The sequence below is a fragment of the Oryctolagus cuniculus genome, chromosome 18, assembly GCF_051225735.1.
Source record: "Oryctolagus cuniculus isolate XC-2025 breed Fujian yellow rabbit chromosome 18, ASM5122573v1, whole genome shotgun sequence".
Taxonomy (NCBI): domain Eukaryota; kingdom Metazoa; phylum Chordata; class Mammalia; order Lagomorpha; family Leporidae; genus Oryctolagus; species Oryctolagus cuniculus.
In genome coordinates this window covers 49,973,586-49,996,985 of record NC_142884.1, presented here as the reverse complement: position 1 = coordinate 49,996,985, position 23,400 = coordinate 49,973,586, and the positions used below count along the sequence as shown (strand labels likewise).

The 23,400-nt window shown below is 39.2% G+C and overlaps 1 protein-coding gene and 1 pseudogene across 5 annotated transcripts in view; one reads left to right on the top strand and one right to left on the bottom strand.

Moving 5' to 3' along the window:
• Window positions 1-23,400, top strand: part of CES5A (carboxylesterase 5A) — a 388,742-nt gene that overhangs the window by 84,760 nt on the left and 280,582 nt on the right. The gene's annotated exons all lie outside the window — the stretch shown is intronic.
• Window positions 9,917-23,400, bottom strand: part of LOC127491355 (chromatin target of PRMT1 protein pseudogene) — a 29,151-nt pseudogene continuing 15,667 nt past the window's right edge.

Here is a 23,400-nt window from a genome sequence, read left to right as displayed (position 1 = left end):
CCCAGAGAAAGTAATACTCAACTCAAGTACCCTTAAAAGAAATCCCTTGAATTTTGATTTGAACAAAACATAATTAATTGAAGCCCTCTTTAAAAACAATCATATTCAAGGCTTATCTAGGGGAGTTTGTATTTTAAAAATGTCATGCTATATTTAGAATAAAGTATAAAATTGAAAATACCAAAGCATAACACAAAACTGAAACTCTTAGCAGTCTACCATGCTTTACAAAGTGATTCTAACCGAAATGTGGAAATTTTTGAAGACTTAGTGACTTTCCAGCAGTACCAAATCCTTTGAAATAAAATATAAGATTTATACTCATTATTTTTCATCCCTTAACCTCTTTGGACTTAGCAGACATCTTGGTACTCTTCTGATATTTCATTTTTAATCTATGTATATTTCAAAACTTCCCAACTATATTAGATGGTTCTGAAGATGGGAGTTAACTGAAAAGTGATCGCTGTTAAATATAAGAGTGGGAATAAGAGAGGGAAGAGATGTGCAATTCGGGACATGCTCAAGTTGACTTACCTCAAACGGTAGAGTTAGAAATATACCAGGGGATTCCAATTCAATCCCATCAAGGTGGCATGTACCAATGCCATCTCACTAGCCCCGTGATCAATTTCTGTTCACAATTGATCTTAATGATAGGACTAAGAGTCAAAGGGAGCACATAAACAAGACTAGTGTCTGCAAATACTAGCTGATAGAATAAAAAAGGGAGAGAACGATCCAACATGGGAAGCAAGATACACAGCAGACCCATAGAATGGCAGATGTCCTAAACAGCACTCTGGCCTCAGAATCAGCCCTTAAGGCACACGGATCTGGCTGAAAAGCCCATGAGAGTATTTCAGGCATGGAAAGCCAAAACACTCTGGCAAAAAAAAAAAAGAAACCCTAAATGAAAGATCTCCACAAGTGAGATCCCAGTGAAAAGAACAGGTCATCAAAGAAGGAGGTACCTTTCTCTGAAGGGAGGAGAGACCTTCCACTTTGACTACGACCTTGTCTAAATATGATCAGAGTTGGTGAACTCAAAAGGCTTCCATAGCCTTGGCGACTCATGACAAGAGCCTAGGGTGATTACTGATACCATAAACAAGAGTGTCAATTTGTTAAGTCAACAACAGGAGTCACTGTGCACTTACTCCTCATGTAGGATCTCTGTCCTTAGTGTGCTGTACATTGTGATTTAATGCTATAACGAGTACTCAAACAGTATTTTTCACTTTGTGTTTCTATGTGGGTGCAAACTGTTGAAATCTTTACTTAATATATGCTAAACTGATCTTCTGTATATAAAGAGAATTGAAAATGAATCTTGATGTGAATGGAAGGGGGGAGGGAGAGGGAAAGGGGAGGGTTTTGGGTGGGAGGGAAGTTATGGGGGGGGAGAAGCCATTATAATCCATAAGCTGTACTTTGGAAATTTATATTCATTAAATAAAAGTTAAAAAAAATAAAGAAAAAAAGATGGGAGTTATATCTTAAGTTGTTTTTAATGTTTGTACAACATCTAGCAACCTACCTTGTTACATTAAAAGTCCAATAGATACTTCTTTTTTTATTATTTAATAAATGTGAATTTACAAAATGCAACTTTTGTATTGTTGTGGTTCCCCCCCCCCCAACCTCCCTCCCTCCCGCGGCCCTCCCCTCTCCCACTCCCTCTCCCATCCCACCCTTCATCGAGTTTCATTTTCAATTACCTTCATATACAGAAGATCAACTTAGTATACACTAAGCAAGGATTTCAACAGACTGCACCCACACAACCGCACAAAGTATAGGGTATTGTTTGACTAGTAATGTTGTTTTTAAGTTTCATAGTAAAACACATGAAGGACAGAGATCCTATGTGGGGAGCCTGTACCAAGTGACTCTCGTTGTTGATTTAACAATTGGCACTCTTATTTTTGATGTGAGCAATCACCCGAGACTCTTGCTATGAGCTGTCTAGGCTAAGGAAGCCCCTTGAGTTCACCAACTCTGAACTTGTTTAGTCAAGGCCATATCACAGTGGAGGTTTCTTCCTCCCTTCGGAGAAAGGCGCCTCTCTCCTTGATGGCCTGTTTCTTCCGCTGGGGTCTTGTTCACCAGGATCTTTCATTTAGATTGTTTTTGCCACCGTGTTGTGGCTTTCCATGCCTGTGAGACTCTCATGGGCCTTTTAGACAGATCCGAATGAACCAAGGGTTGATTCTGAGGCCGGAGTGCTGTTTTGGGCGTTTACCATTCTATGAGTCTGCTGTGTGTCCTGCTTCCCCCGCAGGATCATTCTCTCCCTTTTAATTTTATCCTTCATTATTTGCTTACACTGGTCTTGTTTGTAAAATCTCTTCATCACTTACCCTATCTTTTTTGATTGGTTGTGTACTTATACTTATCACTTTACCAAGTGTGCTGGCATTGGTACATGCCTCCTTGAGAAGATTGAGTTGAAATCCCCTGGCACATTTCTAGTTCCACCATTGGAGGTAAGTCCGAGTGAGCCTGTGCCAAGCGATTTATCTCCTCCCTCTATTATTCCTACTCCTATGCTTAACAGAGATCACTTTTCTGTTAATTTTTAAACGCCTAAGAATGATTGTGTATTGATTACAGAGTTCAACCAGTGGTATTAAGTAGAACAAACCGAGCAACAACAACAACAAAAATACTAAAAGAAATAAAATAGTAAGTTGTTCCTCAACAGTCTAGACAAGGGCTGATCATGTCATTGTCTCTCATAGTGTCCATTTCACTTCAATGGGTATCATTTTAGATGCTCATTTAGTTGCCATCGATCAGGGAGAACATATGATATTTGTCCCTTTTGGACTAGCTTATTTCACTCAGCATGATATTTTCCAGCTTCCTCCATTTTGTTGTAAATGCCTGGATTTCATTGTTTTTTACTGCTGTATAGTGTTCCATAGAGTACATATCCCATAGTTTCTTTATTCAGTCATCCGCTGATGGACATTTAGGTTGATTCCATGTCTTAGCTATTGTGACTTGAGCTGCAACAAATATTGAGGTGCAAATGGCTCTTTTTTTCTCCCCTTTAATTCCATTTGGGTAAATTCCAAGGAGTGAGATGGCTGGGTCCTGTGGTAGTGCTACATTCAGGTTTCTGAGGACTCTCTAAACTCTCTTCCATATTGGCTTTACCAGTTTGCATTCCCACCAACAGTGGATTAGTGTCCCTTTTTCCCCACATCCTTGCCAGCATCTGTTGTTGGTTGATTTCTGTATGTAAGCCAATCTAACCAGAGTGAGGTGAAACCTCATTGTGGTTTTGACCTGCATTTCCCTGACGGCTAGGTGATCCTGAGCATTTTTTCATGTGTTTGTTAGCCATTTGGATTTCCTCTTTTGAAAAATGTCTGTTAAGCTCCTTGGCCCATCTTTTTATTGGGTTGTTTGTTTTGATTCTGTGGTGTTTATAGATTCTAGTTGTTAATCCTTTATCTGAAATTAAAGGGATACAAATGGGAAAGGAGGAAGTTAAACTATCCCTATTTGCAGATGACATGATACTATATATAGGTGACCCAATAAATTCCTAAAAGAGACTATTGGAACTCATAGAAGAGTTTGGTAAAGTAGCAGGATACAAAGTCAATGCTCAGAAATCAACAGCCTTTGTATACACAGATAATGCCGTGGCCGAGGAAGAACTACTAAGATCAATCCCATTCACAATAGCCACAAAAACAATAAAGTACCTTGGAATAAATTTAACCAAGGGTGTCAAAGACCTCTATGATGAAAATTACAAAACACTAAAGAAAGAAATAGTAGACGACACAAAAAAATGGAAAAACCTGCCATGCTCATGGATTGGAAGAATCAATATCATCAAAATATCCATTCTCCCAAAAGCAATTTACAAGTTTAATGCAATTCCAATCAAAATACCAAAGTCATTCTTCAAAGACCTAGAAAAAATGATGCTGAAATTCATATGGAGAAACAGGAGACCAAGAACAGCTAAAGCAATCCTTTATAATAAAAACAAAGCTGGAGGCATCACAATTCCAGACTTCAAGACATACTACAGGGCAGTTATAATCAAAACAGCCTGGTACTGGTACAAAAACAGATGGATAGACCAATGGAACAGAATAGAAACACCGAAGATCAATCCAAACATCTATAACCAACTCATATTCGACAAAGGACCTAAAACCAAGCCCTGGAACAGCCTCTTCAACAAATGGTGCTGGGAAAACTGGATGTCCACATGTAGAAGTAAGAAGCAAGACCCCTACCTTACACCTTATACAAAAATCCACTTAACATGGATCAAAGAACTAGAGATGTGCCACGATACCATGAAACTAATTGAGAGCATAGGGGAAACCCTCCAAGATATTGGAACAGGTGAAGAATTCCTGGAGAAGACCCCAGAGGCATGGGTAATCAAAGATAAACAAATGGGATTACCTCAAATTGAAAAGTTTCTTTACAGCAAAGGAAACAGTCAGGAAAGTGAAGAGGCAACCAACAGAATGGGAGATGTTATTCGCAAACTACACAACCAATAGATACTTCTTCATTGATTTAATTGCTGATATTTAAAATTGTTTCATATAATTGTCTTAGTTTTCTTTAAATATATGATCTCCAGATGTTTTCCCATTCTGAAATATGATTTCATTACATTTGGAAACTCAATTCCCTGCTAAATGCATTCTGGTAAATGAGAGACACCTGTATAAATATGCTCCTCTCATAACCAACATATACAGAGGCAAAAGTAAATGTAATCGAGGAGAATGGGGCAAGCCTATATCTTATTTACATTAATTAAAGAGGTTTCAGGGACCAGCACCTGGCTGCAGTCTGGCCCAACTCTGGCCGTTGCAGCCATCTGGGGAGTGAACTAGCAGATGGAAGATATCTTTGTCTCTCCTCTCTCTGTTTCTCTGCCTTTCAAGTCAATCAATCAATCAATCAATCAGTCTTTAAAAATTAAAATGAAGAGGTTTCAGGAAGAGTTGGGTATTGATAATTGCTAAAGTAGCTAATAAAATAAACTTGTTTTTCGTGTTAGTGCATACACTGATAAAAGAGTAAAAGGGATTTGTATTTTAAGTAGCAAGATTAAAACTTTGTCTAGGGAGTGGTATTGTGGTGCACCAGGTTAAGCTACCACCTGCGATGCTGGCATCTCATAAGAGTGCTGGGTCGAGTTCTGGCTGCTCTACTTCCAATCATCCTTGCTAATGTGCCTTGGATAGCAGCAGCAGATGACCCAAATAGCTGGGCTCCTGCCACCAACATGGGAGACCTGGATGGAGTTCCAGGCTCCTGGCTTTGGCCTGGCCCAACAACTGCCATTGTGGCTATTTGGGGAGTGAACCAACAGATGGAAGAGCTCTCTCTCTTTCTCTCTCTCTCTGTAACTCAAATAAATAATTAAATCTTTAAAGAAAAAAACTTTGTCTATACCTGGTTTCCTTGGAGTACATCTAGTTTAGAGGATATGAAAATTTCACACTCATAAAGACATTTGTCTCTAAAGTCCTACAGCTGTACTACTGACTTCTCCTTTGAACTCTGATTATGTGGGTTGAGAGGTCTGGCATTTCTGCAAGCAGAATTAATCTCCTAAATAAATCCAAGGTGTACCTTCTGGAGTTGAATAGGGAAGAGAAGGATGGTGTTATTGGAATTAAAATAGTAAATGGATTTTGTAAGCTGACTTGGGAGGAGATGGGATGCCAGCTATTTCATCCTAAGAATGAGCCTGGGTTTTATTCCTTTTAGAACATGGCTTTTGCACCTTGCAACAGTTGCAGCGTAAACCAAGTGCTTTTGGACAAAGGCAGTAGAAATGATAGCAGATCTCATTCAGAAGCCATGTAAACTCTCTCTTCTACCTTCCTCCATTAGAAAAAAGTCTGTCATCTTAAAATCCATTGTTGACAAAAGCCCCAGAGTTCAGCCCTCTTCAGAAACTTCCCATCTTCTTGTTGCCGTATGACCTGCTGATCAATATCAGCTGCTGGCTCTGGGCATTAATGGAGTTGTCAGTTATTAAAGCCACAATGATCACCATCCAGGTTAAACCTTCAAATGAATGAAATTAATAAAAATAGATCTTACACATTTGATTTATTGACAATAATATCCTTTAAATATGTGTAGGATGACCCCAAAACACATCATATAGTGGTTCTTATTACTTTGAGCTCAGTGTACCTACCTCCATTTTATTGAGATTGCTCCCAGTTATTAGAATGACGCCTTGTATTTAGCAGGTTTGCAATAATCACTCCTTAAATGAATGAACAAAGTGGAATTTGTTGCTGATATTTAAGCCCGAGTGCCATGTTCAAAATACTATAATGAGTCTGGTGTACAAATAGGAGATGTGTGAAAATGCCAGCAGGTTCTGCTTTCTATTTCTTTGTGTGCAGCAAAGAACCACATGGCATTTCAGAAGTGGATGTGGTTGAGAGGGCTGAAGAATGGTGGTTTTTTTTTTCCTCTTTTGCTTTCAGTGTCCTAAGTGATGATACTCCAACTTTTCTGCTCTAATAGCCTAACAAGAACCACATTGTAATTCCAGGAGCCATTTTTTTTTTTCGTTCTAACTGGTAGTTCATTCTTTTACAAGGAAGATTGTTCTATTCCAAATACACTTATATCACATCAACCATTCTCCTTCTCACTCCTGTTATGAATGGTTCTTGCTGCCTTGGCATTAAACTACCCAGAAGCACTTAGGGTTGTCTACATGGGAGATGCATTGCTTACTTGTTCTCTGAGATCATTTATGAATGCTAAATCATGTCAGTGCTCACATTCACTTCTTACAGACTTCACACTAATAATTATTAATCTCAACAAGCCTTGGTTTGTTCTTATTAATCTTCCCCTTAGAGGTCAGATTTAAAGAGACAGAAAGCTCAGAAAAGTGTAACTTGTATCGCCCATTTCAGAAAACTCTATTCCTCTGATTTACACTTGCTTTTCTTTTGCTAGAAAAGAGATCTGCATTCTACAAAAAATCCAACCAGAGCAGGGTTAGTTGTCTGGGATTTTCAGTAATCTAATAGAACAAGTTTAATGACTCAAGAGAGGCCTGCTAGATATTGTAGCTCACGGCTTATGAAAAGATATACTATGTTAATTTTCTGAACTGGGTCTCTTAGGCTGAACCACATTATTTTGGTAATACCTCTCTTGAATTAACTGCAATTATTCAAGTATCCAGCATCTGCAACTCAACAAGGGAAAGGAATCCTTGGATGCTGGAGAGTTATTGAATTCCAATGGGACCTTATCCTCTGTAGAGGAAACTGGCTAGTAGATACAGAGCCTTAATGGTCTGGGGTAAAATAAATATTTTTTATGCAAGAAACATACTTCTCCTCTACTGGCAAATGTGGATAATGAGCAGCTTACACTTTTAGAAGACCTCAGTGCTCCTCATTTTTACAGGATGATGAATTCCATACCCTTCCATGCAGTATAGAGATCATTTTGCCCTCTGGTTCCCATCTTCCATCCTAGCCTCTGCTCACCACCTCCTCCCTTCCTTCCTTCCAGTTGTACTGAACTGTTTTCAAGCCATATTCTTGTCCCCTTATCTTTATACAGGTTTTCTGCCTGGAATATTATCTGTTTTCCTCACATCTGCCTCACTATTAATAATGGCAATAATTTTGTGCTTTGGCTTTGAGCTAAGCAGGACTTCATGGATTCTCCCATTGAATATTTATAACAACCCACGAGTACTATAATTATTCTCATATCACAGATAAGGAAACTGAGACTTAGCAAGTTTAAGAGCCTCACCAAGGCTCACACAACTATTAAGGGGTAACATCAGGAGTTATAGCTCAGTAATGTTACTCCAGAGCCTGTTCTAGTCTGCACTGCCTCTTAGCATGTGAGCTAAGCATGGTTATGTAGCTAATTCCTACTCATTATTTAGACATCACTTGCTCCAAAATATTTCCTAGTGGATTATGTGCCCTTCTTGTGTTGGCTTCTATTACACCTCCTATTTCTCCCCTTATAGCACTTATCATATAGCTACTCTGTAATTGCCTGTTTATTTGTCTGTATCACCTCCTCCCCCATGCTTCTGAGGCCAATAAGGCAGCATCCTGCCTGCTCCTGTTGCCACTCCTATTATCCCAGTAGCCACTGGGAAGTTTGGCATTCAGCAGGAGCTCAGTAAATGTTTGTGGAGTAAATGATCCTTTGACAGAACTTAGCTCCTCTAAAAACCCTGGACAATTGTTTTTGCAAGAAGAGGTTAATCCCAATCTTACTGATTTCATATTTTAATATAGGAAATGGTCAGCAGCTTCTCCTTTTTCTGGGACTCCAGAATTATATGACTAGATTGAGGTTTTCTTATGGTGAACAGGGCCTAGTCACGAGTCAAAGCCATCACTCAATTTGGCTTTTGCTCATTCCAGCTACCCCCTTTCCCCATTAAATTATTGTTAGAAAAGAGATAAATGAGGAATTGGCTTGTTGCTTTACAGAAAGATTCACCAAAGGATCCTCATTTCTCATTTGACTTATTAACTAATATCAGATAATATTGCTGGAAAAGACACTGGACTATAACTCACTCAACATTTTTTAATCAAGAGAAAAGATGGAAGCCTACAGAGGCTCAAATTCATCTGCTAGTTAGTAGCCACCAGAGCTATCATCCACATCTTTTGATGATGCACTTGAAATATGAATATTGTACAAAACCTCTTTTAACTTTCACATTTATAGGGATAGATGTGTTGTCTCTATAACTATTTTTATAATTCATATGAGATCAACAGTACAGAAACAAGAGATGGTTTTAAAACTTTTTATTGAAGTCAGATGTACATTCAGAAAATTTATACTACATGATGAACTTTCATCAAATGAATATATGCATGTAACCAGTACCCTGATTCGTGGTAATTAATATACAGAGTACAAAAAATGTAATGTATATGAGTGAGATTGACATTTTGAGATTTGATTATTATTTATAAACCTTGTCTATTCACTTGAGGAACAGTGGTTTTTCTGCTTCCTACTTGATGAATTCTTTATTTTGTAGAGGGTTAAACTTGTGGTTATAAAACTGGAAGTATGTCATTGTAAAAATTAAAAGAAAAATAAGAAAAGGAGAAGGGACGGTAGGAGTGAGGGAGAGAAGGCACGGTGGGAAGTATCATTATGCCCTTAAAACTGTATATATGGGAGTTGGTGTCATAATATAGCAGTTTGGGCCATCGCTTGCAATGACAGCATTCCGTATGGGCACTGGTTCAAGTCCCAGCTGCTCTACTTCTGATCAGGCTCCCTGCTAATGCACCTGGGAGAACAGGAGAAGATGGCCCCAGTCCTTGGACCATTGCACCCCTGTGGGCGACCTCAAAGAAACTCCAGGTTCCTGTCTTCTGTTTGGCCCAGTCCTGTCTGTTGCAGCCATTTGGGGAGTGAAACAATGTATGGAAGATCTCTCTCTGACTCTCCCTCTCTCTCTTGTAACTCTGCCTTTCAAATAAATAAATCTTTTAAAAACACCTGTCCTGCATATATGAAATATATGAAATTTGTTCCCTTTATATAAATTAAAAAGTAAAAAAAAAGAAATGGACGTGAACAATGGAAGATTTTTAGTACAAATTATATATACCATTGTCATAGTATATTATCACCTACATACGTTTTAGAATATGTATTACAGGCTTATTTTGCAAAGACAAAAAGGGTTTCATAAAACACAGTATCAAAAAGTAAAAAGAACACACTAAATATACAACTGGTAGCAGGTAAGTCTGCAGCCTATCGGTGATAGGTCCTTCCAGAATCAATAAGGTTTCTTTTCAACTGTTATCTCAGTTATTTATAGATGTACTGGCTTTTAATAAGAGTCTCATAGGCTGGTGGGCAGGCTTCAGTCACTAGTTTCAGGATCTGAGTCATGTTGGCATCTAGCTCAGCATCCAGGTGTCCTTTACCTTTTGACATGTAGGCATCCAACTGGTTGTCTAGCTCCTCATTGGCCCATACAGGGTAAGTAAGGGCACCTCTCCCTTGTCCACAGCCTCTGCCTCCAAGGCCTCCTCTTCCTTGACCTGTCATACTCCAGCCTCTACCACTAATTCCACCATGACCCATAGCTGAATGCCCTAGGCTCCCTCTCCTAGGACCTCCACAACCTTGAACATCACCTCTTCTTGAGCCCATTTGGGGAGCCACAGATCATCCACCTTGGAGCACAATCCTGCCTCTAGGTAGGGTTCTGGTAGCACATCCGCATGTAGTCCATCTCTGGGAAGCCTCTCTGAATTATGGGCAGGGCTTTAGCTCCAATTGCTCCCCTGGCCAGGGCTCCTATGAGTTGACCTAACCGTGCCTGGATGTTACCGTCACCCAGACACTACTTTAAACTCTGCTAAAATTTTAATGCTACCTGGACAGAGGGTCTATTCTCCATCTGCTGGGCCAGTCTTCTGTTTCTGGCACAAGCTAGCTGCTGCTCTTGCTGCAATGAAGTCCAAATATTCCCTGGCATCAGCTGTTTGTTCTTCAGTATGTTAGTAAAGTGCTCATTTAGAGAAATCTTGGTGGTATTTTATAGCACAACTTTCTTTTTTTTTTTTTTTTTTTTTAATCTTTTATTTAATGAATATAAATTTCCAAAGTACGACTCATGGGTTACAATGGCTTCCCCTCCCATACCGTCCCTCCCACCAACAACCCTCCCCTTTCCCACTCCCTCTCCCCTTCCATTCACATCAAGATTCATTTTCTTTTTTTTTTTTTTTTTTTACTTTTAAAAACATTTTATTGAAATACAGTATACATACTGAGACATGCAAGTAAGTGTACAGATAATAAATATTTTATCCTCTGATCACACTCATAGCCAACACTCAAATTAAAAACAAAGCATTACTGGGAGTCCTCACCCCCCCCCCATTTTTAGCATGAGAAAGAAGAGTGTATTGCCTTTTACATGATTTGATGAAACAAATGCAGAACAAATAACCCCCTTTCCTTCTTCTGTACGATAGAGCACACAGCTTCTTTTACAAGGAAGTTGGATACATGTGAGAGTTTTCTTTTTTTTTTTTTCTTTTTTTTTTTTTTATCTTTTATTTAATGAATATAAATTTCCAAAGTACGACTCATGGGTTACAATGGCTTCCCCCCCCATACCGTCCCTCCCACCAACAACCCTCCCCTTTCCCACTCCCTCTCCCCTTCCATTCACATCAAGATTCATTTTCGATTATCTTAATATACAGAAGATCAGCTTAGTATACCTTAAGTAAGTATTTCAACAGTTTGCTCCCACACAGAAACATAAAGTGAAAAATAATAGATGATTTTTTTAAAATGATGATGAAATCAGATCAGACCTATTGTCATGTTTAATCCCAGTGAGAGTCAAGTTGGGAATTGAAAATTTCTTTCTTTTTTTTTTTTTTTTTTTTTTTTTACAGAAGATCAGTTTAGTGTACATTAAGTAAAGATTTCAGTCGTTTGCACCCCCATAGAAACACAAAGTGAAATATACTGTTTGAGTACTCGTTATAGCATTAAGCCTCAGTGTACAGCACGTTAAGCACCGAGATCCTACATGAGGAGTAAGTGCACAGTGACTCCTGTTGTTGACTTTACCAATTGACACTCCTGTTTATGGCATCAGTAATCTCCCTATGCACCAGTTATGAGTTTCCAAGGCTATGGAAGCCCCTTGAGTTCTCCGACTCTTATCTTGTTTAGACACGGTCATAGTCAAAGTGGAGGTTCTCTCCTCCCTTCAGAGAAAGGCACCTCCCTCTTTGAAGACCTGTTCTTTCCACTGGGATCTCACTCACAGAGATCTTTTTGCCAGAGTGTCTTGGCTTTCCATGCCTGAAATACTCTCATGGGCTTTTCAGCCAGATCCGAGTGCCTTTAGGGCTGATTCTGAGGCCAGAGTGCTATTTAGGACATCCGCCATTCTATGAGTCTGCTGAGTATCTCACTTCCCATGTTGGATCACTCTCCCCTTTATTTATTCTATCGGTTGGTGTTAGCAGATACTAGACTTGTTTATGTGCTCCCTTTGACTCTTAGTCCTTTTATTATGATCAATTGTGAACTGAAATTGATCACTTGGAGTAGTGAGATGGCATTGGCACATGCCACCTTGATGGGATTGAATTGGAATCCCCTGGTATGTTTCCAACTCTACCAATTGGGGCAAGTCAGCCCGAGCATGTCCCAAATTATACATCTCTTCCCTCTCTTATTCCCACTCTTATGTTTAACAGGGATCACATTTCAGTTAATTTTCAACACTTAAGAATAACTGTGTGATAATTACAGAATTAAACCAGTCATATTAAGTAGAACAGACAAAAAAAAATACTATGAGGGATAATGTATTAAGTTGTCCATTAGCAGTCAGAGCTATGCTGATCAAGTCACCATTTCTCATAGTGTCCATTTCACTTCAGGAGGTTTCCTTTTTGGTCTTGAGTCAGTTGTCACCGATCAGGGAGAACATATGGTATTTGTCCCTTTGGGACTGGTATAGCACAACTTTCAGCACTGACTGTACAGCCATCTTCAAATCCAAAGAATCAAAGGAAACAGATGTCAGTTCCCCTTCTGGGGCTGCCACCATGGCTGTGGCAGGCAGACTGGGGACTGGAAGAACCTCAGTTGGTAATGGTGGAGGAGCTCCAGTTAGCTAGCTGGGCAGTTGGGTCATAAGTGGTAGACTATGATGTTGGTCCCTGGTTTGCTGGCTGCCTTGTTGGCCAGCCAGACTGCTCTTCCCTGCCTGTTGTCTGTGCCACCACAGCTGCAGCCTCTGACTCCCTCTCACTCTCCAAAACCATTACAGGTTTGTATTGAGAGGTAAGTGGGGAGAAGTATCTTAATCTGTTTTGTGTTGCTATAACAGAATACCATTGATTGGTTAATTTATAAGGAAAAGAAATTTGTTTCTCACATTTCTCAAGGCTGGAAAGGTCAGCATTGAGGTGCCAGAATCTGGAAAGAGTGTCCTTGCCGTGTCATCCCATGGTGGAAGGTAGAAGGGCAGAAAAACATGTGTGAAAGACCCAGAGAGCAAAAGGAGTCCCTTTCATCACAAATCTACTGTCACAAAAACTAACCTACTGCCAAGATAACATTAATCTATTCATGAGAGCAGAGCCCTCAGGAACTAAACATGACTCGATATACCCCAGCTCCCAATCACTGTTGCACTGGGGATTAAGTTTCCAATATATGAACTTTTGGGAGATACACTGAAAGCATAGCATGAAGGAACTTTTGGATGACAATTTTATTTTCATGTGAAACTCTCATAACCTCTTTTTTTAGGGTCACTTTCTTTTTTTTAATTTATTTTTAAGGATTACAAATTTAATAAGCACGATTTTAGGAATATAGTTATTCTTCCCACCATATCAGCTGTCCCTCCCACCTACACTTCCACCCCTCCTCCTCCTCCCTCTCCCCTTGCCAGTCCCATTCTCCATTAAGATTCATTTTCAATTAACTTTGTACACAGAAGACCAATTCTGTATGTAAAGATTTCAATAATTTACACACGTACATACACAAAAAAAACTGTTTGAGAACTGGTTTTACAGTTAACTCTCAATACAACTTATTGAGGACAGATATCCTGCATAGGGAGTTGGTGCACAGTGACTCTTGTTGTTAACAATTAACACTCTTATGTATGACGTCAGTGACTACCTGAGGCTCTTGAAATGAGCTGCCTAGGTTGTGGAAGCCTTTTGAGTCCACAAACTCCATCAGTATTTGGACAACGCCATAAGAAAAGTAGAAGTTCTCTCCTCCCTTTAGAGAAAAGTACATCCTTCTTTGATGACCACTTCTTTCCACTGGAGTCTCACAGAGATCCTTCATGTAGAACATTTTTTTTTTTTGCCACAGTGTCTTGGCTTTCCAAGTCTGAAATGCTCTCATGGGCCTTTCAGCCAGACCAGGAAGTCTTAAGGGCTGATTCTGAGATAATCTCTTAAGATAGTATTTAAAGTGTGTATTTACCTTTGCTTTCGGGTAATGATGTAGTTTACTATTTGAAAAACTGATATGTTATCAGACTGATATTGTAAAGTTATAAAGAGCAATACTTGTGTGACTGTAGCTCATATTCTCAAGTATCTATTCAGAGCACTTTTTGAGCATTTATCACATGAAGTTTGTAAGCATAGGTGCATCTTCATTTTTTAAAAGGAAGATGAAATCTCCAATCTGTTACCAGCTATGTGCATACTCTAAGCTGTGGTGGGTGTGCAGTGAGCTCTATATGTGTTTTTGCTCACTATTTTTGGCAAACTTGGCTATACTTCTGAGTGGATTGACTGTCATTAGGATGCCTGACTGTGAAGCCAACCTGATTCCATTCTCAGCCAGCTACCCTATGCATTGACCCAGTTCATTAACACCAGGCTTTAAATATCCAAGTAAGGAAAGACAAAAATTTCTATTCTCCTTGTCGGCTTTGCCCAAAATTTTGGAAAACTATTTAACCAGAAATTTTTCTTCATTCCAAGCCTTTTACATAGTAATAGTAAACATTTAGAAGGATGAAACTTCTGATTAAAATTGGATCAGAATGTTACACTCATTTGAAAAGCATATTTTCACTGTACAGTTCAATAAACAGAACAGTAACTGGACGATTTCTTGAAAAGCCCTCATGAACTCAGTTTCTTAGTTCAATAAATTTTTAGTAATACTTAACATCCTGAGAAGATTTTTTTTCCTATTCCCTATCTCCAGTAAGGATAGAATTCATACCATTATTCAGAGCAATGGTTCAACTAACCTCAATTCAGAAAAAAATTCTTACCAGTTTTAAACTTTATCCCTGCTATCTAGAATAGCCACTTCAGTCGATAACATATTAATCTACTTAATTAACATGCACTGTGCCTTCTTCAAGGCTGAGCAGAGTCCAATTATGGGCCATAGCTAATTTTACCTTTTTCTTCTTTGTATCTAGTTCTGCTTTCCCTCTGCTCCCCCTAAGCCTTATCTGCTTACAAAAAAAGCTCAATAGGAGACAAGCAGTAGCATAACAAAATTAAATAGAAGCCATAAAAAGGCCTGGGAATTTGAAAGATGCCTCTTAACTTCAGCATGGAAGCAGAAAGACCTGGACCCTGTCCTTAGCTTGGACAATTTTGTGGCAAGTACATAAGAATTATTCTGTTTGTTTGCTATTTTGTCTGCTATTTTTCTTAACATGAGAGCTATGTCCAAGTGGGGTCACTATTGACATTACACATTCCCCAGTAAAGAGAAGGGTTGTCTCCCGGTGACAATTCAGAAACCTGTTAGAGACTGTTAATTTTGTTGTTCATTTAGGCATGCATGGTTACCACAGCAACAGCAATCTCATAGTTCCTTCAAGCCCTCTGTGCAGTGAGCATCTGCTGAGAGTCCTACAAAGGTGTCATAGTTTCTCTGCTTCCTGTCACAGACTGAACCGCTCCCTCGCTCTCCTTATGAACTACATATTTATTGAAAATCTCTAGAGAGAGAAGAGACTCTTTGCTGGAACTGGTGAAAGAAGAAATCTAAATGAAACAAAGGCTTTTGTTTTCTGTAGGCTGTTGCAGAAAATCTCAGAATGGTGGGTTTGGAAGTTGGATGATTATTAAAAATCTTTGTCAGCTGAAATGTGAATAAGTCCTTGGCAAAGTTCACAGCCAATCTTTTATGCAGGGTGGCCAGGACACTGAGTGTCCTGATTAAGCCAAAATTGTAAATTCCAGCCCAAACTCCCAGTGGTGTGCAGTAATGGGGTGCAATCTCTTGCCAACTATTTTTCATAATCCAAGACTTTCTCCTTAAGAACCATATAGGTTTCAGAAAATATGTTTCTTAAAGGGACACATTTCCTTTCTCTTTTTCATAACCATGGGTGCCGGAGAAAGCTTGTATGTTTTTGAAGGCTTCTGTTGATATTGATACACAATCATCCTCAAAGACTGTTTTCAATATAAATGCTTATCTTTGATTCCATTCTAATTTATCTAATTTGCAATTTATATAGTCAGAACTGGAGAATAGTTACCATTGGTTGATAATTACGCACTATCCAAGTGAAAAGAGTTGAGAGTTGGTAGGCTGTCTTTTACAACTGTTGAGAAGAGATATCTAAGTCTTTGTAGGATCCTTAGTTGAAACTTGCATATAAATGTTAGGGCACCTGCGTAAGTTTATCAAAACATCATTATAGTTTCCTCCTCCTTCTGTCATTACTCTCATAAAGGTGATCAAGATCATGTATCTGTATTCATTTCTGCAAAGAAGCTTACTCATCCCTCTTCAAAATTCTCTTACCTAGTGATATTTATTATTCAATCATAAGTAATATTTAACAGCAAAACTTTTACTTGGAGTAAATTATCTTTAAGAAGGACTCATCTTGGGATTTTCTGATGATTAAGTACTTGTCATTTCTCTCCTTTTAAATTTAAAAAACACACTTCTATGCAGAAAACTGTTTTTAAGCAAAAAGTTTGAGCCTGGGTTTCTCTTGCTTCCACAAGACAATGAATATATTCTGAATTATTCACTTTCACAGTTGTTTGGACCAATTTTTGTAGGACTCTCCCATACAAATTGCCTTTCTAGTCTTTTTTATTCCTCTTTCTATTTTATTAACATAGAGCTCTTCTCTTCATTTATTTAGTCTTTACTTCTCTAGAATCATTGATCATACTGCCTCTTGAGTTTAAAAACACTTTCCATCTTGTCCTTGTACATTTCTGACCTCAAAACTTGCAATACTTAACCAGATTAAGGTTGTCTATTTCTCTTTTTGTAATTTTAATTTTTTTTGACAGATAGAGTTAGACAGTGAGAGAGAGAGAGAGACAGAGAGAAAGGTCTTCCTTCCGTTGGTTCACCCCCCAAATGGCCACCACGGCTGGAGCTACGCTGATCCGAAGCCAGGAGCCAGGTGCGTCTTCCTGGTCTCCGACGCGGGTGCAGGTGCCCAAGCACTTGGGCCATCCTCCACTGCCTTCCCGGGCCACAGCAGAGAGCTGGACTGTAAGAGGAGCAACTGGGACTATATGGGATGCCAGCGCCGCAGGCAGAGGATTAGCCAAGTGAGCCACACGCCGGCCCCAATGTTGTCTATGTCTAAAGATTTATATATATGAACGTGTTAACAGCTGAGCACAAACCAAACATTTGTTTACATCCAATTTATTATACCAGTGTGGTTTTAGAAATAGCCTTAATACAAGGATGGAAATTTTTTTCTAATGTTAAAGCTCTGATTTTAATTCATGGACTGATCCTGGACAAATCTGTTCATTTTCCTAGATCTCAGTTTCTTCATCTATGAAATTAGAATAACATTCCCATATAACGTCTTATAGAGATGGGTTGAGATAATTTGTGTAAAGACTCCTTAGAAAGTATGAGATGCTATATAGAAGTTATGTGGATACTCACCCATAATGCCTGTCCCTGGAGTCCACTTCAGCCTACTGCCTTAATTTTGCCCTTGGCTAACATGACAAACTCCTATCAGAAGTCCACAATAAACTTGAGCATTTCCCTGGCCTGAACAATGTCACTGCTAGAAATCTACATTGCCAAAATAATCATACAGGTGCATTTAACAATAAATGTTAACTGAGGCATTATACATAATTGAAAAGCTGGAAAGAACCTTAGATTTTCATCAGTAGGAAGAAAGTTAAGTGAATATCCTAACAGTAGAATATACTGCCACCTAAACAAATAAGTTTGATGTATTCTGCAAATGCATCAAAATATCTTCAAGACATATGCTGTATGAAAAAGCAATTCATAAAACAGTACATAGTGTATGATTCTATTTATGCTAAAAATACCCACACAGGAATGAAACAAAATTACATCTATATATGTGAATATATTTGTATGAAAATTGTGATATCCCTATGTTACTAAGCTGCAGCATTGAGGTTAAGTAATAAGTTCAGTGATGACTGGCTTTTTAAAAAAAGATTTATTTATTTATTTGAAAGTCAGAGTTACACAGAGAGAGAAGAGAGGTAAAGAGAGAGAGATCTTCCATCTGCTGGTTCACTCCCCAGTTGGCTGCAATGACTAGAGCTGTGCCGATCTGAAGCCAGGAGCCATGAGCTTCTTCTGGGTCTCCCATGCGGGTGCAGGGGCCCAAGAACTTGGGCCATCTTCTACTGCTTTCTCAGGCCGTAGCAGAGAGCTGGATTGGAAGAGGAACAGCTGGTACTTGAACTGGTGCCCATATGGGATGCCGGCACTGCAGGTGGCAGCTTTACCCGCTATGCCACGGTGCAGGCCACAATGACTGGCTTTAAATCCTGGCACAACACTTATTTTATGTGAACAAATTCCTTAAAATTTCTGTGCTCTATTTCCATTTATCTAAAATAGTTCGACAATTTTGCCTAGATCAAATAATTTTAAATGTGTAGGAGAAAGTCTAGAAGGACACATTTGATTACTGTAAGAAGCTGGTTAGTGTCCAATGCTCTTGTGAAGTTAGACTATATTGCACTCTGGTTGTTTCAATTCTTTAATCTTATTTCCCACCTAGGCTGCAACTCTTGATTATGGAGACTCTATTACAGTTTTCCTGTGGCCTTTGCAGAAGCCAGTACAGTGCTATGCATATGGTTGCTACCAAATTTATATGCTTTAAAAGAATATGGACTTATTATATATAACAAAAAATAGCATTTTAACTTGAAATTTTTAATAACATGCATTCACCAATCTATTAGAAAATTGTTCATTTATTTAGCAAACATTTGTTGAGCATGCGTTATAAACCAATCATAGTAGATGTTAGTAGATATCATGATGAGGAAAGCCTTATGTAAGTAACTGATTAGGCTGAGTTCTCTCTACCTAAGGGTCTGAATTGGTACAAAGATTGACAGGTTGTCTTGAATAGATTTTATGCTGTTACTTATAATCCTTCCACTTTGAAGAACATTCTTCAATGACTTAGACGAAATCTAACAGAAGAAACCAGCAGGTCCTTGGAGAAGCTGATGGAACATGAAGTGCTACAGCTCATTCTGAAGGCCAGAGACACTAAGCCTCCTTTTCTATGATTGAGAAACCTGCATAAATGCTTCAGTTACCAGAAGCCCTGAGGGTTAAGACTCACTGCCTCATTGCCACACTGCCAGTTGGAAGCTCCACCTTACCATGTACCAGCTAGGCATCTTTGAACAAAACACATACTTTCTCAGCCTCAGTTTCCTCATCTGTTGAATAGAAATAATGATATAAGCACTTTGGGTTGTTTTATAGGTGAAAAGAGATGATACATTTAAAGTTTAGCATAGTGATTAGTCTAAATAAGATTTCAACAAATGGCAGCAACTATTATTATTATTTAAAAACTAATCAAACAACAGTTAACAAGAAATCGAGCTCTTGAAAATGGCTAACAGAGTAGATTTTAGGTGTTCTGACTACAAAAAAAGAAGGAAAGATTTGTGAGGTACACATTAAGAAACTTACTTTAGTCATTCTACAATGTCTTCATATTTCAAAACAACATGTTATACATAATAAATATATAAAATTGTTGTCAACTGAAAAGTAAACTTAAAGATGCAATTAATCTTACCAAGAAATAAAGCAGCCAGTCTATTAGTATTCAGGCTCATGGGACCAGGTAAATGTAGAAAAGAGATGAGAGCAACAGATTTTAGGAGATAGGGAATGATGAGAACCAGAGTGCAACTGATAAAATGAATGAGAAACCTATGATTTTAGAGTTAAAACTCATTCATTTATTCATCTGACAATCTATTCTATTAATATTTCTTGGGCACTTACTATGTGCCAGGACTTTTTCTAGTTTCTGAGTTTATAATATCCCTGCTCTCATAAACTTTGTATGTTAGAGGCAGAAACTGGGTACCCTTTCTTATTACCAGATGGATTTTTTTGCACTAAATGCTGACCCTTTATCCTCTGTTTTTATGTCTAAGGAAAGTGCATTAGTAAACAGGAATAACCCATTCTTGGGCAATGGGGAATGCAAATTTCCTTTTAAAGTACATAATTGTGACACCATGCAATGGAAATAATACTGAATTCAGAACAAAGCTAATCTTCCATAGAACAGTATCAGAAGGATCTGAGAGGCTTGGAGAGGACTAGAAGAGTAGAGGAGAAAAACACCATCATTCAGGTGTGTGAGCATCAAGAATACAACAAGACTTTTTTTTTTTTTAACAAAACTATGGGAAAACTCATAGCCTGTCAGGGCAGAGTCACAAAATGTAATGAAAAGGCTCCTGTCTCTACCCCAGAAAGGTCCACAGTGCTCTCATGTCTGCTCTCTGAGACCTATCTGTCCAGCTCTTTACCTACTGCATTCTATTTTGTGAAGCCGAAGCTGTGTCTGAGAAGGAGGCAAACCTTCCCTCTAGGGAGGTCACTGAAGATTGCAGTGCTTTGCTCCATGCAAACAGTCCCCTAGGGAAGGAGGCTTCACCCTCCCTGCTGTGTGAATAGATTGAGGAGCCCCCAAGACCTGGCAGCAGGTCAGTGCCAAGCTAACCTTCAGAACCAGACAGAGGTACAGCTTTTTTTTTTTTTTTAAGTAAGAGCTTGAATCCTGTTTTAGAAGAGCATCCCTGCTTCTTGTTATTTGAACTTAGTCTCCATGAATCAGAGTATTGTTCAGCAGATCCATCTAGCAAAATTCATCATTCAAAGGCTTCTAGTACTTGACCAATTCACAGAGAAGTTCAGTGGAGCCAATGACAGCAAGTCAAATAGTGAACCAAGATCAAGTGGCTAGTTGGTGAAGGTGTTGGACTAGAAACAAAGTTACCAGTCTTTGTTCAGGGTTCTTTTCTCTACAGGAACACCTTTTTATTAGCAATAGGGAAATCTACTTAAAAATTCTCTGGAGAGTTCCATAGGATGAATCCTCTTGGGCTTTATTCTATAGTAAAAATAATCTGGTGGTTTTGGTTTTTCTTGTCTTATGAGCTAGAGGAGTCAGCCAGTGTGGCACTGTCTCCTGCTTTTCTATGTGGTCATTATCTATACGCTATTCAGACCACATTTAAGACTACTGGATCTTAAATGATACCCCAGGGACTGTTCATGTGGTCATCTGTGGGGAGGGAAGTGGGGAGGTGAGCATGCAAGTCAGATTGATCAAAATATTTCTTCTGAAAGCTTGCATACTTCCAGTGTGAATTCACTCTGGAAGACTGCCATATTTTATATTTTAAGCTTGCATGTCCCCTTTGTCGCTGAGCTGTTTCTTCTTATTCTATTGTGTAGTGTGGAAAGTAGAGATGAAGATAATAGATCCTGGAATTACACTGATTTAAAATCCTGGCTCTGCATTTACTAATTGTATGATGATGAGTAAATGACTTCATCATTCTGTGTTTGTTTCCTATCTGTAAAATGATTTGAAAATTTTATTTAACTCAAATGATGGATGTAAGAACTAACTAGATATAGTATAGACACATTAGAAATAGCACTTGGCCTGCAGTAGCCACTCAATGGATGTTGTTAGCTCTCACTGTTAACATCTGCTGCTCATGTAACCCAGCATTGTGAACACTAGATTGATGGGTCAGGAGACACAAGATCTGATCCAAGGTCTCACTTCTACACAGCTACTTGAACTTGGACAGTCACTTGGCCCCAAATCAAAGAATGCAAGATTTGGAATCTAGCATTTAGTCCAATCTCCTCATTTTACAAATGCATTCAGGACTCAAAGAAGAAGGGACTCATCTGAGGTCCCCAGGGAGCCCATGTCCAGGCAAGGATCAGCTACTGCCACTGTCTTCCCATCATTACTTTAGAGACAGAAGACATTTGTCCCTAAGACATTTGCTAAGACCTGGGGATTTAGAGGTTGACTTTGGGCTCTTAACATGCTGTCCTGGGGTTGTAGCCACCCCAGAGGCAGCAGCTGTTACAGTCTAATATTTGTATGTCATGACTGGTGTAAGTATCAGAAGCACAGTGGTGATGCTGCTGCATGAAACCCACTGCATTTGTGGAGGATACACAAACTCGTTCCAGGCCCAAAGGGCAAAGTCGAGCAGGTTCTTACAGTCCAGTGGTTTAATATTGACTCTTTTTCTTCTTTCCCTTTCTTGGCTCCTCCTGGAAAACCTGAATGCCATTATCTCTAAGGTTGTGGTGGTCTCCTCTTAAACTCTCATTACGGATCATTGCTATCCCTTTCCTTCTCTGCTCTGACTCCCACTCAGATCCTGGGATTATATGTTGATCACAGGAGGTACTTCAAAAAGTTCATGGAACTTGAAATAAAAAGATGTTTATATTGGTGCAAACTATTTTTTATTCCATGTACAGTTTTTTTTCATAATAATCATTTTCCATGAACTTCTTGAAGACTCCTTGTATTATCTACTCTTGAGTATATAGCTTTAACCTGCAAGATCCCATTTCTGTTCTGCACCTTGGCTGCAGTAGATGCTCAAGAAAGAGAGTCTTCTGCTCATTATCCTAAATATATATGCTGGCTTCTAGCTCTGAGCCATTGATTGCGTTATTCTGCTCCATTGATTCTTGCTTAATCTTCACAGATTTGCTTCTACCATTTTATAGGGCCCACCATGGTTCCCCTACTCAGAAATGTTCCCCTGTTCCTTAGAACTTTCAAAGTCCATATTGACTATAAGATTGTCTGAAAAGGTCTTCCCTCCTTTAACAAGTTCCTTAAGAACCAGAAACTGAACATTTTTTTTTTATCCCCCAAAGCCTTCAGCAACGTTCTTGCCTATTGCAGAAACTCGGTTAGAATAGCTGGAACTGTTGACTGGTTGGTGGGATTGTAGTAAGGAAATCAAGTCTTTTTTTTTTTTTTAAGATTTTATTTATTTGAGAGGCAGAGCTACAGAGTAGGAGACAGAGGGAAAGGTCTTCCATCTGCTAGTTCACTGCCCAAATGGCTGCAACAGCTGGAGCTGGGCCAGTCCAAAGCCAGGAGCTTCCTCCCAGTCTCCCATGTGGGCCCAGGGGCCCAAGCACTTGGGCCATCTCCCACTGCCTTTCCAGGCCATAGCAGAGAGATGGATCAGAAGAGGAACAGTTGGGACTGGAACCGGTGCCAACGTGGGATTTGCCAGTGCTGCAGGTGTAAGCTTAGCCTACAACGCCATAGTGCCGGCCCCCAGAGGTCAAGTCTTAATGAAAAGGTTCTTCCTTCATTATAAAAAGTGCTTTCACTGGGCCTGCACCGCGGCTTACTTGGCTAATCCTCCGCCTGTGGTGCCAGGACCCCAGGTTCAAGTCCTGGTTGAGGTGCCGGATTCTGTCCCAGGTGCTCCTCTTCCAGTCCAGCTCTCTGCTGTGGCCCGGGAAGGCAGTGAAGGA